The following is a 13,795-nucleotide window of genomic DNA, read 5'->3' as shown; positions in this document are numbered from 1 at the left end:
AAAGATCCTATACCATTATTTCAAAGAAGAGCAGGGGAGTTCTCCCTGGTGTCCTGGCCAATACTTATCCCTCAATCAACATCACTAAAACAGATTATCTGGTCATTATCACATTGCTGTTTGTAGGAGCTTGCTGTGTGTAAATAGGCTGCTGTGTTTCCTACATTACACCAGTGACTACACTTCAAAAGTACTTCATTGGCTGTAAAGCACTTTGGGATATCCAGTGGTTGTGAAAGGCGCTATATAAATGCAATTCTTTCTTTTTCTTGCATCTGTATCTACCACCCTATCAAGCAGTGCATTCCAAATCCCTAGCCACTCATTGAATAAAACATGTTTTCCTCATGTCGCCTCTGGTTCATTTGTCAGACGTCTTAAATCTGTGCTTTCTCATTATATTCAAGAAAGCCCTATTATTACAGGCGCGAATCTTCCAGTGGGAACATTAGTCTGCATTGACCCTGAGAGTGGAGACAGTCATTGGGATGGTCAGACAACTCGCTTCACTCTGTTCTGACTGAGTAACATCTTTAAATCGACATTGTAGAGTTTTAAAATCGAACAGCCGAAATATTGGAGTTTTATGCCGCTCACATTGAGTCGCAGCTGGTAGTGGGAACTCATTCGACTGAATGTGAGATTTCAGTTTCCCTATTGAAGTTGCAAATTTTAGTCCGTTGTACAGAAAGATTTAAAAAACACCGGTTTCATACACTGGGCTCTGTCACACTAAACTGTAAATGTGAGGTAGGAGAAGGTAACACAGACACAGATGATGGAGCGATGTGACAGACTGTGTAAAATTATGCAAGGGTGGGAGATGGTAGCTAGAAGCAGATTGGTTCCAGTAAATGAGGGGTCAAGGACGAGGCGGCAAAGATACAAGGTTCAATAGAAGACATTTGGAATAAAGAACAGGAAAAATAGTTGTGAGGCTGTGGAATTCAATTCCAGGGTTTTTGTACAAGGCAGGAAACATGTCCAGATTGAAAGTAGATGGGATAGGTGGATGGAGGAAGAGGTGACGAAAGGATATCGGGACCGGGTGGGTAAATGTGATTAGAAATATCTTCAACTGTAAGGGTTTGAAGAGAATTTAAATGTGAATTTGTATCGAGCAGCGGTTTGACTGGGTGTTAAGCGGCTGTCACGGAATCTGTCCGGAGCGGGAATCAGAAGCATTTTAAAATAGTGATTGTAGAGTAAAATGCAGTCCTTGTCAGATATTATCGAGTGTTACAACAGGAGGAGGAGGGGAGGAGAGGCTGTCTGTTGGGACCACGGAAAATAACTTGAAATTCAAAGAAATCCATTGTTTAATATGCTGCACAAATTCTTAGTTATAACTGCGCCAGTCGGAAGACGTTCGATGAAGAAAATAAATGCAGATTAAAATTAACATTCTAACGTCAATAAAATGACCAGTCCGGGAACACGGGAGAGCGGGAAATATATTTACTGAATATTTGCTTTTGAATGGACTTGGAAAAAACACGCCGAAAAAAGGACAGTTTGCGAGATACGAGCAGTAATGACTCTTAGCTTTAGTAACGGAATAGAATCACTTACCGGGGATTCCTACGAATGCTATAATCGGATAGTAAATCATGACTGTCTGTATAACTGGCGGTAACTCGGTAAATGGATACGCAGTGAACGGAACTCTCTGTCTGAGAAGTGACGGTGACTCTTGGCGCTGGACACAGGGTTCCAACTGACTCTGTGAGATGGCAGAGTAAGAGAAACCCCTTATTTATAATTGAGGGAAATCTCCCGTGGGATCAGCAAACAGCAGGAGCATTGATATTACTTCCAGTCATTTGGACAGCGCGACAACTCCCTTCACTGAAATGTGCTTTGCAAATTTTATACAAATTGATATTGCAAGTGTTTAGAAATGAGATAGCCCATAGATTGGAATAATGGTTTGCTCACATTTCTATCTGCCAATGTACTGAAAGCCGGGCTCTGCCTGCATCGCTGCAACACCTTCAACAGAAACAGCTGCAGTTTCCCCTCTGTTGTGTGACGCGGTTCACTCCTGACGATGCACCAACTGAATTCCACCAATTCTCAAATACCTCTCAAGGGTTTATACCGCACCCGGCGATGGCAATCGTTGCTTTGAATCTGGGAGTTTAGGTTCGCAATTTAATTACGAATTTATGTCCTTAGGCCAGGAAGATGTCGGGCTTTGGACGAACACGAGGAATAAGATCAAACTCAAATCTCAGGTAGAAATATGTAACTATAGGCCAGCTCGATTTCACTGGAGTGAATATTCTGCAAAGGTTTCAGATGATGATAAAACCGACGCCTCACTGTTTGACGAGCGTTAACCGAGGTATAGGGACCTGTGTAATATTGAACTAGGTTCTGACAAGTATGAAGCAGAATCTCTCTGGAAATCTCCACCCCCCAGGATTCTGCTTGCTGCGGTGGGGATACGAGTTTCTGCTCAGTTCATTATTTTCTATTATTATCCATTCTGCGTAGTTTCACTTTGATCTTTTCAGTAATATTATAGAACATTAGGACTGGGACTAGAATAACATTGGGACCAGCTGCCGGTCAGTCAGCCCCTCGGGCCGGCTCCGCCATTCAGTTGGATCATTGTTGATCTGCCGCTCAGCTCCATTTTCCCGCCCTTACTCCATATCACTTGATAACCTTACCAGACTACCTGGTCATTATCACATTGCTGTTTGTGGGAGCTTGCTGTGCGCAAATTGGCTGCTGCATTTCCTACATTACAACAGCGACTACACTTCAAAAATACTTCATTGACTGTAAAGCGCTTCGGGACGTCCTGAGGTGCTATAGAAATGCAAGTCTTTCTTTCCAACAAATATCTATCATCTCAGTTTTGGAAGCTCCAATTGGCCCAGCACCCACAGTCTTTTGGGGAGAGAATACCACATTCCCACTACACTTCGTGCAGAAAAGTGCTTCTGGATTGCGCTCCTCAAAGGCCTAGATCTAATTGTACATTTATATTACTGGGTCTTGATTCCAACACCAGAGGAAGTAGTTTCTCTGTATCTACCCTATTGAAACCGTTAACATTTTAGACAACTCGATCAGATTACCCTTCAACCTCCTATATGACAATGAATACACAGCATTTTTGTGCAACCTGTTCTCAACACTTAACCCTCTAAGCCTTGGTATTATTCTGGTGAGTCTGCACTGCACCCACTCCAAGGCCAATATATCCTTCCTGAGGTTCGATGACTAGAACTGAATGCAGTACTACAGATGGGATCCTACCAAGGCTCTATATAACTGAACCATCGCTAATTCACTTTTGTATTCCAGCTCCCTTGAGATAAAGTCCAACATTGCATTAGCCTTTTGATTGATTTGTGTACCTGTCCACTGGCTTTTAATGATTTGTGTCCTAGCCAGAGAATCACCTGCAATGGCTTCTATTCCCGCACCCACACTGTGAGCTCTCGAGTCCCCCAAGAACCCATCCTCAGCCCCTTTCTATTTCTTATCTCCTCGGCGACATCATCAGAAAACACGGCGTCAGTTTCAACATGTATGCTAACAACACCCCGCTCTACCTCAGGGCCACACCTCTCAACACCGCCACTGTCTCTAAACTGTCAGACTGCTTGTCTGACATCCATTACTGGATAAGCAGTAATTTTCTCCAACTAAATATTGGGCAGACCGAAGCCATTAGCTTTGATCCTCGCCATAAATTCCATTCCCTAGCCATCCAATCCATCCCTCTCTCTGGCAACTGTCTGAGGCTGAACCAGCCTGTTTGCAACCTTGGTCTGCCGTATTTGATCCCGAGATGAGCTTCTGACCACATATCCATGCCATCACTAAGACTGCCTATTTACACCTCTGTAACATCACCCGACTCCGCCACTGCCTCAGCTCATCTGCTGCTGAAACCCTCAGCCATGCCTTTGTTACATCTAATGAAGATGCGAGGCTGGCCAGGAGTGTGTTGGAATAGTCAAACACTATTAGATATTCTTTACCATTTAAATGAAAGAGGTCCATACCATACCAACCTTTTGCCATGGTGCTGTTGGTAAGTCAGCTACTATCATTGGTTCCTTTGTTTTGGTGTTTCTGACATGTCTCACATTTGCCTATCATGTTCTCAATGTCCTTATTTATGCCAGGCCAATAAACAGTGTCTCTTGCTCTCCTTTGGCATTTTTCAATTCCGAGGTGTCCCTCATGAATCCTTTTGAGCATGTCTTGATGTAGAGCCTGTGGAATGACTATTCTGTTCTGTTTTAGTAATAGTCCACTTGCGACACTCAATTCTGACCTTGTGAAAATATTTTGGACAGGAACCTTTCGGCCAACCATAATGAATGTTCTCTATTACTGTTTGTAATACTGTATCTTTTACTGTTTCTTCTGCTATTTGCTTTGATTTTGTGTCTGACACGGCAGCGCAGCAGTGACCATACTCACATGAACAGCCACATCTTCTTCAGTAGAGCTCACATGACTCATTGTGGGTGCTCGGGATAGTGCATCTGCTAACACTATGTATTTGCCTGGTGTGTAGATCAGTTCAAAGTCATATCTTTCCAGCTTCATCATGAGTCGTTGAATCCTTGGAGACATCTCATTCAGGTTCTTTTTTATGATGGCAACCAGTGGGCTGTGGTCTGTCTCAACTGTGAAGGTGGGAAGTCCATATATGTAGCCATGAAACTTTTCTAGTCCAACTACCAAGCCTAGACATTCCTTTTCAATCTGGGCGTATCGACACTCAGTATCAGTCATAGACCTGGAGGCATAGGCAACAGGCTTCCAATCTTCACCCTCTGCTTGTAGCAAGCCGCACCTAGGCCATCTTTTGATGCATCCGTTGACACTTTGATTCTTTTTGTTGGGTCAAAGGAGGCGAGTACAGGTGTGGTTGTCAGCACTGTTTTGAGGTTTATCCACTCTTGTTCATGTCTTTCTGTCCATGCGAACTCATTTGTTTTACGCAGCAGGTCTCAGACAGGCTGTCTTGGCTGACAAGTTAGGAATGAACTTTCCAATGAAGTTTATCATCCCCATGATGCGTAGCACTCCTTTTTTGTCAGTGGGTCGGGGCATTTTGAGTATGGCGTTTACTTTTTCCATATCTGGCTCTATTCCTTTACAAGATAGATTATCTCCTAGGAAAGTGACTTCCTGGACGCCAAACTGACACTTGGCTTTGTTGAGCTTCAGTCCATTCCAGCGTATGCTCTGTAGCACTTTAGTCAGTCTCTCATTGTGTTCTTTCAGTGTGGAGCCCCAGATGATGATGTCATCAACATAGACCCGAACTCCTTCCAGACCTTCAATTATGTGTTCCATCGCTCTATGAAAGATTTCAGATGCAGATATTATCCCAAAAGGCATTCTGAGGAAACAATACCTGCCAAATGGTGTGTTGAAGGTACAGTATTTGGTTCTCTCTTCATCCAGTTTTAGTTGCCAAAATCCTTGTGAGGCATCGGGCTTTGTAAAGTATCTGGCACCTGACATTTCACTGGTGACTTCTTCTCGCTTGGGAATCTGGTAGTGTTCACGTTTTATGTTTGCATTTAAGTCCTTCGGATCCATGCATATTCTTAGATCATTGTTCTTTTTCTTTACACATACCATGGAGTTAACCCAGTCTGTTGGCTCTTTGACTATTCTGTCCAGTTCATCCTTGAGCCGGTCACGCAGGGGTGCTGGAACTCTCCGTGGAGCATGTACCACTGGCTGAGCATCTTCCTTTAGCTGGATCTTGTAAGTGAATGGTAGAACTCCAAATCCTTTGAACACATCCTGGAAATTATTCACTACAGAATCCACTGAGTCATCTGGTCTGCTTATGGCAGTTTATACGGTAGACTCTCTTGACCAGTTCTAAGTCCTCACAAGCTTTGTCACCCAGTAGTGAATCAAGTCCTTTAGCCACAACAGAAAACATGAGATGATGCACTTTGTCTTTGACTGTCACTTTAAGTCTGCATACACCTAAGCTATCTATTTTCTGTCCATTATAGTCCTTCAGTAGTACTGACTTTTTCTGTATTTTGGGCTTTTCTTTCATATTGTTTGTAAAGTCTGTGTGTTATATTGCGAATTACTACACAGACCACAAGAGTAAACTTTAACAGGACTTTACTATTCGAAGGTCAGGGCGAATCTGCCCAATAACTCATTACACAGCACTTATATGCCGGTGTGGTCACCACCGGTATTACAGTATACAGCAGCCAAGATAAAGTAGTGCAACACCTAAAATAGTTCTCTTAAAGGTGGACGGTTACATACAATAGTTCTCTTAAAGGTAGAACGGTTACATACACTACATTGTTAATGTCACTCATACTGATTAAGTTTGCTTTTGCCCCAGTGTCTAGTTTCAATGTAACTAATGCTCCATTTACCTGCAGTGGGATCATCCATTTGTCCTCTTTTACTGCATTAACTTTATGTTCAGCATTGTTAATTCCTGAGGGCTGCACATTTTGTATCCTTTTTGATATTTTCACATGACACCATTCCTACAAAACATGTCTCACTTAAATCAGTGTCCTCAATCACATTGACTTGGACTTGTTGCCCTTTCTTTGTTTTTACTTTTGAAAAGCATTGTTTGGCAAAGTGATTCTTTCCATGACATTTTGTGCACATTTTTCCAAACGCTGGACATTGTTTTAACTGGTGTTTGTAACCACAGCGTTTACAATTAAAAATTCCTTCCTCTGATTGCTTTTCACTTCTGTTCTGCCCATGTTTCTTCCCCTTGTAGGACACAGCACCGACAGCAGCACTTACTGCAATCTCATCATCATTGATTTCACTGAAAGTCTTGGCATGCTTTTGAGCTTGCTCGCTAGCTTGGCATACTTTCACAGCAATTTCCAATGTTAGTTCGGTTTCTGTCAACAGACGTTCCCTGACTTTTTTTATCATGAATACCAAACACAATCTGGTCACGAATCATGGATGCTTTCAGCTCAGAGAAATTACATGTCTGTGCTTTCAGTTTCAGATCAGTCAAAAAGCTATCAAAAGTCTCATTTTGCTGCTGTGTCCGAGAACGGAAGATGTACCTCTCATAGGTTTCATTCTTTTTGGGAGAACAATGTGTATCAAACTTCTTTAGCACATCGTCTAATTTTTCTCTGTTCTCCTCCGGATTAAATACAAATGTATTAAATACCTCTATCGCCTGTGGGCCTGCAACTGTGAGCAGCAACGCTATTTTCCTTGCGTCTGGCTTCATACCGTACCCGATGGCAGCAATGTAGAGTTCGAATTGTTGTTTAAAAGTCTGCCAATTGTAGTCGACATTTCCTGTGAGTTTCAAACGCTCTGGTGGCTTCAAATTCTCCATGTCGCGTTGCACAATATTCAGCAGATCTTACCAATCCTGGTACCATGTTATGTTCATTAATAACTAGTTGTTTTTATTAAGAACAGCTAGCTTTTGCTAGACACTTTATTGAGCACATGTGGACTAGGTACAGTATCTGTAGAGGCCTCCATCTTGACTGCTGCCTTGTGGGTAGCCTAGTGCATCGTGGGTAGCCCACTCTTATCTACATACAGCACCACCTAGCGTACCATTCCAGAATGACAGGTTACTGATCATTACAGAGGCCTCGAGAGAGAGGTGGCAGTGTGTTAGAGCTGGGTATCATCAACATATATGTGGAACCTGTTTTAGGACGATGTCGCAGAGGGGCAGCATGTAGATGATAAACAGGAGAGGGGCCAAGGATGGAACCTTGCGGGACTCCAGAGGTAACGGTGCTGGAGCATCAACAGAAGCCATTGCAGGTGATTCTCTGGCTACGACTGGATAGATAAGAATGGAACCTGGCGAGTATAGTTCCACCCAGCTGGACGATGGAAGAGAGACATTGGAGGAGGATGGTGTTGTGAACCATGTCAAAAGCTGCAGACAGGTTGAGAAGGATGAGGAAGCATAGTTTACCATGATCACAGTCACAGAGGATGTCATTTGCTACTTTCATAATAGCCAGTAGTCCCAGATTGTTTCAGTATTACTGGGGTCTGTGAGATTGAGTCAATATATAAGGAGGTACCAAGGACTGTAGACATCTAGGGAGTCCCCAGACAGTGTCATTATTACAGGATTCTGTAAGAGCATGTTAAAATGTAAAGGGCTACCAAGGACTGTATACATCCAAGGAGCCCCAACTGTCTATATTACAGGGTTATTTTAGAGTGGGTTAATATTTCAAGGTGTAAAAAGGACTGTGTACACGCAGGGAGTCCCTAGTGTTTAGGGATTCTGTGACAGTGAATTATTATATAAAGGGATACCAAGGACTGCATACCTTCAGGGAGCCCCTGACTGCGTCAATGTTACAGATTTCTGTGTAAGTGGGTCATTATATAAAGGGCGGCTAAGGACTGTATACATTCAGGGGATCCCTGGACTAGGTCAATATTTACAGGGGTATATGAGAATGAGTCATTTTATAAAGTGGTACTTTGGATTGCAGACATTCTGGATGTCCCGATACAGTGTCAGTGTTCTTGGAGAGTCAGTCAATATATAAAGGGGTACCAAGGACTGGTGAAAGCCTGAATGATTACAGCTCTTGTTACCCCTTTATGTATCAACAAGGACTGTAATCATTCAAGCTGCCCCAAGGCTGTATCAGTATTACACGAGTCTGAGAGACTGTGTCATTAAATAAATATGTACCAAGGACTGAACACATTCAGAGAATCCCCAGACTATGTCAGTACTTACAGGTGGCTGAGAGAGTGGGTCAATTTATAAAGTGGTACCAAGAACAGTAGATATTTAGGGTGTCCCCAGGCTGTGTCATTATTTACAGGGATTCAGAGAGTGAGTCAATATATAAAGGCGTACAACAAACCGTAGAATTCAGGGAGTCCAGAGGCTGTCATTATTCTGTAAAAGTGTGTCAATATATAAAGTGGTACCAAGGACTGTTGTCAGTCAGAGAGTCTCCAGACTGTCGGTATTTTAGGGGTGGGGTAGAACTGAGAATATTAGATGGGATGGGAAGGAGAGAATATTAGATGGGGTGGGCAGGAGCTGAGAATATTAGGTGGGGTGGGGCGGAGCTGAGAATATTAGGTGGGGTGGGGAGGAGCTGAGAATATTAGATGGGGTGGGGAGGAGCTGAGAATATTAGGTGGGGTGGGGCGGAGCTGAGAATATTAGGTGGGGTGGGGCGGAGCTGAGAATATTAGATGGGGTGGGGAGGAGCTGAGAATATTAGGTGGGGTGGGGAGGAGCTGAGAATATTAGGTGGGGTGGGGAGGAGCTGAGAATATTAGGTGGGGTGGGGAGGAGCTGAGAATATTAGGTGGGGTGGGGAGGAGCTGAGAATATTAGGTGGGGTGGGGAGGAGCTGAGAATATTAGGTGGGGTGGGGAGGAGCTGAGAATATTAGGTGGGGTGGGGAAGAGCTGAGAATATTAGGTGGGGTGGGGAGGGGCTGAGAATATTAGGTGGGGTGGGGAGGAGCTGAGAATATTAGGTGGGGTGGGGAGGAGCTGAGAATATTAGGTGGGGTGGGGAGAAGCTGAGAATATTAGGTGGGGTGGGGAAGAGCTGAGAATATTAGATGGGGTGGGGACGGGCTGAGAATATTAGGTGGGGTGGGGAGGGGCTGAGAATATTAGATGGGGTGGGGAGGGGCTGAGAATATTAGGTGCGGTGGGGAGGGGCTGAGAATATTAGGTGGGGTGGGGAGGAGCTGAGGATATTAGATGGGGTGGGGAGGGGCTGAGAATATTAGGTGGGGTGGGGAGGGGCTGAGAATATTAGGTGGGGTGGGGCGGAGCTGAGAATATTAGGTGGGGTTGGGGAGGAGCTGAGAATATTAGGTGGGGTGGGGAGGGGCTGAGGATATTAGGTGGGGTGGGGAGGAGCTGAGGATATTAGATGGGGTGGGGAGGGGCTGAGAATATTAGGTGGGGTGGGGAGGGGCTGAGAATATTAGGTGGGGTGGGGCGGAGCTGAGAATATTAGGTGGGGTTGGGGAGGAGCTGAGAATATTAGGTGGGGTGGGGAGGGGCTGAGGATATTAGGTGGGGTGGGGAGGAGCTGAGGATATTAGATGGGGTGGGGAGGGGCTGAGAATATTAGGTGGGGTGGGGAGGGGCTGAGAATATTAGGTGGGGTGGGGCGGGGCTGAGAATATTAGGTGGGGTGGGGAGGAGCTGAGAATATTAGGTGGGGTGGGGAGGAGCTGAGAATATTAGGTGGGGTGGGGAGGGGCTGAGAATATTAGGTGGGGTGGGGAGGGGCTGAGAATATTAGGTGGGGTGGGGAGGGGCTGAGAATATTAGGTGGGGTGGGGAGGAGCTGAGAATATTAGGTGGGGTGGGGAGGAGCTGAGAATATTAGGTGGGGTGGGGAGGAGCTGAGAATATTAGGTGGGGTGGGGAGGAGCTGAGAATATTAGGTGGGGTGGGGAGGGGCTGAGGATATTAGGTGGGGTGGGGAGGGGCTGAGAATATTAGGTGGGGTTGGGGAGGAGCTGAGAATATTAGGTGGGGGTGGGGAGGAGCTGAGAATATTAGATGGGGTGGGGAGGGGCTGAGAATATTAGGTGGGGTTGGGGAGGGGCTGAGAATATTAGGTGGGGTGGGGAGGAGCTGAGAATATTAGGTGGGGTTGGGGAGGAGCTGAGAATATTAGGTGGGGTGGGGAGGAGCTGAGAATATTAGATGGGGTGGGGAGGAGCTGAGAATATTAGGTGGGGTGGGGAGGAGCTGAGAATATTAGATGGGGTGGGGAGGAGCTGAGAATATTAGGTGGGGTGGGGAGGAGCTGAGAATATTAGGTGGGGTTGGGGAGGAGCTGAGAATATTAGGTGGGGTGGGGAGGAGCTGAGAATATTAGGTGGGGTGGGGAGGAGCTGAGAATATTAGGTGGGTTGGGGAGGAGCTGAGAATATTAGGTGGGGGTGGGGAGGAGCTGAGAATATTAGGTGGGTTGGGGAGGAGCTGAGAATATTGGGTGGGGAGGAGCTGAGAATATTAGGTGGGGTGGGGAGGAGCTGAGAATATTAGATGGGGTGGGGAGGAGCTGAGAATATTAGGTGGGGTGGGGAGGAGCTGAGAATATTAGGTGGGGTGGGGAGGAGCTGAGAATATTAGGTGGGGTGGGGAGGAGCTGAGAATATTAGGTGGGGTTGGGGAGGAGCTGAGAATATTAGGTGGGGTTGGGGAGGAGCTGAGAATATTAGGTGGGGGTGGGGAGGAGCTGAGAATATTAGGTGGGGTGGGGAGGAGCTGAGAATATTAGGTGGGGGTGGGGAGGAGCTGAGAATATTAGGTGGGGTGGGGAGGAGCTGAGAATATTAGGTGGGGGTGGGGAGGAGCTGAGAATATTAGGTGGGGTGGGGCGGAGCTGAGAATATTAGGTGGGGTGGGGAGGAGCTGAGAATATTAGGTGGGGTGGGGAGGAGCTGAGAATATTAGGTGGGGTGGGGAGGAGCTGAGAATATTAGGTGGGGTGGGGTGGGGAGGGGCTGAGAATATTAGGTGGGGTGGGGAGGAGCTGAGGATATTAGGTGGGGGTGGGGAGGAGCTGAGAATATTAGGTGGGGGTGGGGAGGAGCTGAGAATATTAGGTGGGGTGGGGAGGAGCTGAGAATATTAGGTGGGGGTGGGGGAGGAGCTGAGAATATTAGGTGGGGTTGGGGAGGAGCTGAGAATATTAGGTGGGGTGGGGAGGAGCTGAGAATATTAGGTGGGGTGGGGAGGGGCTGAGAATATTAGGTGGGGTGGGGAGGAGCTGAGAATATTAGGTGGGGTGGGGAGGAGCTGAGAATATTAGGTGGGGTGGGGAGGGGCTGAGAATATTAGGTGGGGTTGGGGAGGAGCTGAGAATATTAGGTGGGGTTGGGGAGGAGCTGAGAATATTAGGTGGGGTGGGGAGGGGGCTGAGGATATTAGGTGGGGTTGGGGAGGGGCTGAGAATATTAGGTGGGGTGGGGAGGAGCTGAGAATATTAGGTGGGGTTGGGGAGGGGCTGAGAATATTAGGTGGGGTGGGGAGGGGCTGAGAATATTAGGTGGGGTTGGGGAGGGGCTGAGAATATTAGGTGGGGTTGGGGAGGGGCTGAGAATATTAGATGGGGTGGGGAGGAGCTGAGAATATTAGGTGGGGTGGGGAGGAGCTGAGAATATTAGGTGGGGTTGGGGAGGAGCTGAGAATATTAGATGGGGTGGGGAGGGGCTGAGAATATTAGGTGGGGTGGGGAGGGGCTGAGAATATTAGATGGGGTGGGGAGGGGCTGAGAATATTAGGTGGGGTGGGGAGGGGCTGAGAATATTAGATGGGGTGGGGAGGAGCTGAGGATATTAGGTGGGGTGGGGAGGAGCTGAGAATATTAGGTGGGGTGGGGAGGAGCTGAGAATATTAGGTGGGGTTGGGGAGGGGCTGAGGATATTAGGTGGGGTTGGGGAGGAGCTGAGAATATTAGGTGGGTTGGGGAGGAGCTGAGAATATTAGGTGGGGTGGGGAGGGGCTGAGAATATTAGGTGGGGTGGGGAGGAGCTGAGAATATTAGGTGGGGTTGGGGAGGGCTGAGAATATTAGGTGGGGTGGGGAGGAGCTGAGAATATTAGGTGGGGTTGGGGAGGAGCTGAGAATATTAGGTGGGGTGGGGAGGGGCTGAGAATATTAGATGGGGTGGGGAGGAGCTGAGGATATTAGGTGGGGTGGGGAGGAGCTGAGGATATTAGGTGGGGTTGGGGAGGAGCTGAGGATATTAGGTGGGGTTGGGGAGGAGCTGAGGATATTAGGTGGGGGTGGGGAGGAGCTGAGAATATTAGGTGGGGTTGGGGAGGAGCTGAGAATATTAGGTGGGGTTGGGGAGGAGCTGAGGATATTAGGTGGGGTTGGGAGGAGCTGAGAATATTAGGTGGGGTGGGGAGGAGCTGAGAATATTAGATGGGGTGGGGAGGAGCTGAGAATATTAGGTGGGGTGGGGAGGAGCTGAGGATATTAGGTGGGGTTGGGAGGAGCTGAGAATATTAGGTGGGGTGGGGAGGAGCTGAGAATATTAGGTGGGGGGGGAGGAGCTGAGAATATTAGGTGGGGTGGGGAGGGGCTGAGAATATTAGATGGGGTGGGGAGGAGCTGAGGATATTAGGTGGGGTGGGGAGGGGGCTGAGGATATTAGGTGGGGCGGGGAGGGGCTGAGGATATTAGATGGGGTGGGGAGGGGCTGAGGATATTAGGTGGGGTTGGGGAGGAGCTGAGGATATTAGGTGGGGTTGGGAGGAGCTGAGGATATTAGGTGGGTGGGGAGGAGCTGAGAATATTAGGTGGGGTGGGGAGGAGCTGAGGATATTAGGTGGGTTGGGGAGGGGCTGAGGATATTAGGTGGGGTGGGGAGGAGCTGAATATTAGTGGGGTGGGGAGGAGCTGAGAATATTAGGTGGGGTTGGGGAGGAGCTGAGGATATTAGGTGGGGTTGGGGAGGAGCTGAGAATATTAGGTGGGGTTGGGGAGGAGCTGAGGATATTAGGTGGGGTTGGGGAGGAGCTGAGAATATTAGGTGGGGTGGGGTGGGGAGGGGCTGAGGATATTAGGTGGGGTTGGGGAGGAGCTGAGGATATTAGGTGGGGTGGGGAGGAGCTGAGGATATTAGGTGGGGTTGGGGAGGAGCTGAGGATATTAGGTGGGGGTTGGGGGAGGAGCTGAGGATATTAGGTGGGGTTGGGGGAGGAGCTGAGAATATTAGGTGGGGTGGGGTGGGGAGGGGCTGAGGATATTAGGTGGGGGTTGGGGAGGAGCTGAGGATATT

This window comes from Somniosus microcephalus, chromosome 3 (assembly GCF_052327205.1).
Source record: "Somniosus microcephalus isolate GS21.2 chromosome 3, FLI_Smic_1.0, whole genome shotgun sequence".
Lineage (NCBI taxonomy): Eukaryota > Metazoa > Chordata > Chondrichthyes > Squaliformes > Somniosidae > Somniosus > Somniosus microcephalus.
Note: the sequence above shows the minus strand (reverse complement) of the source record.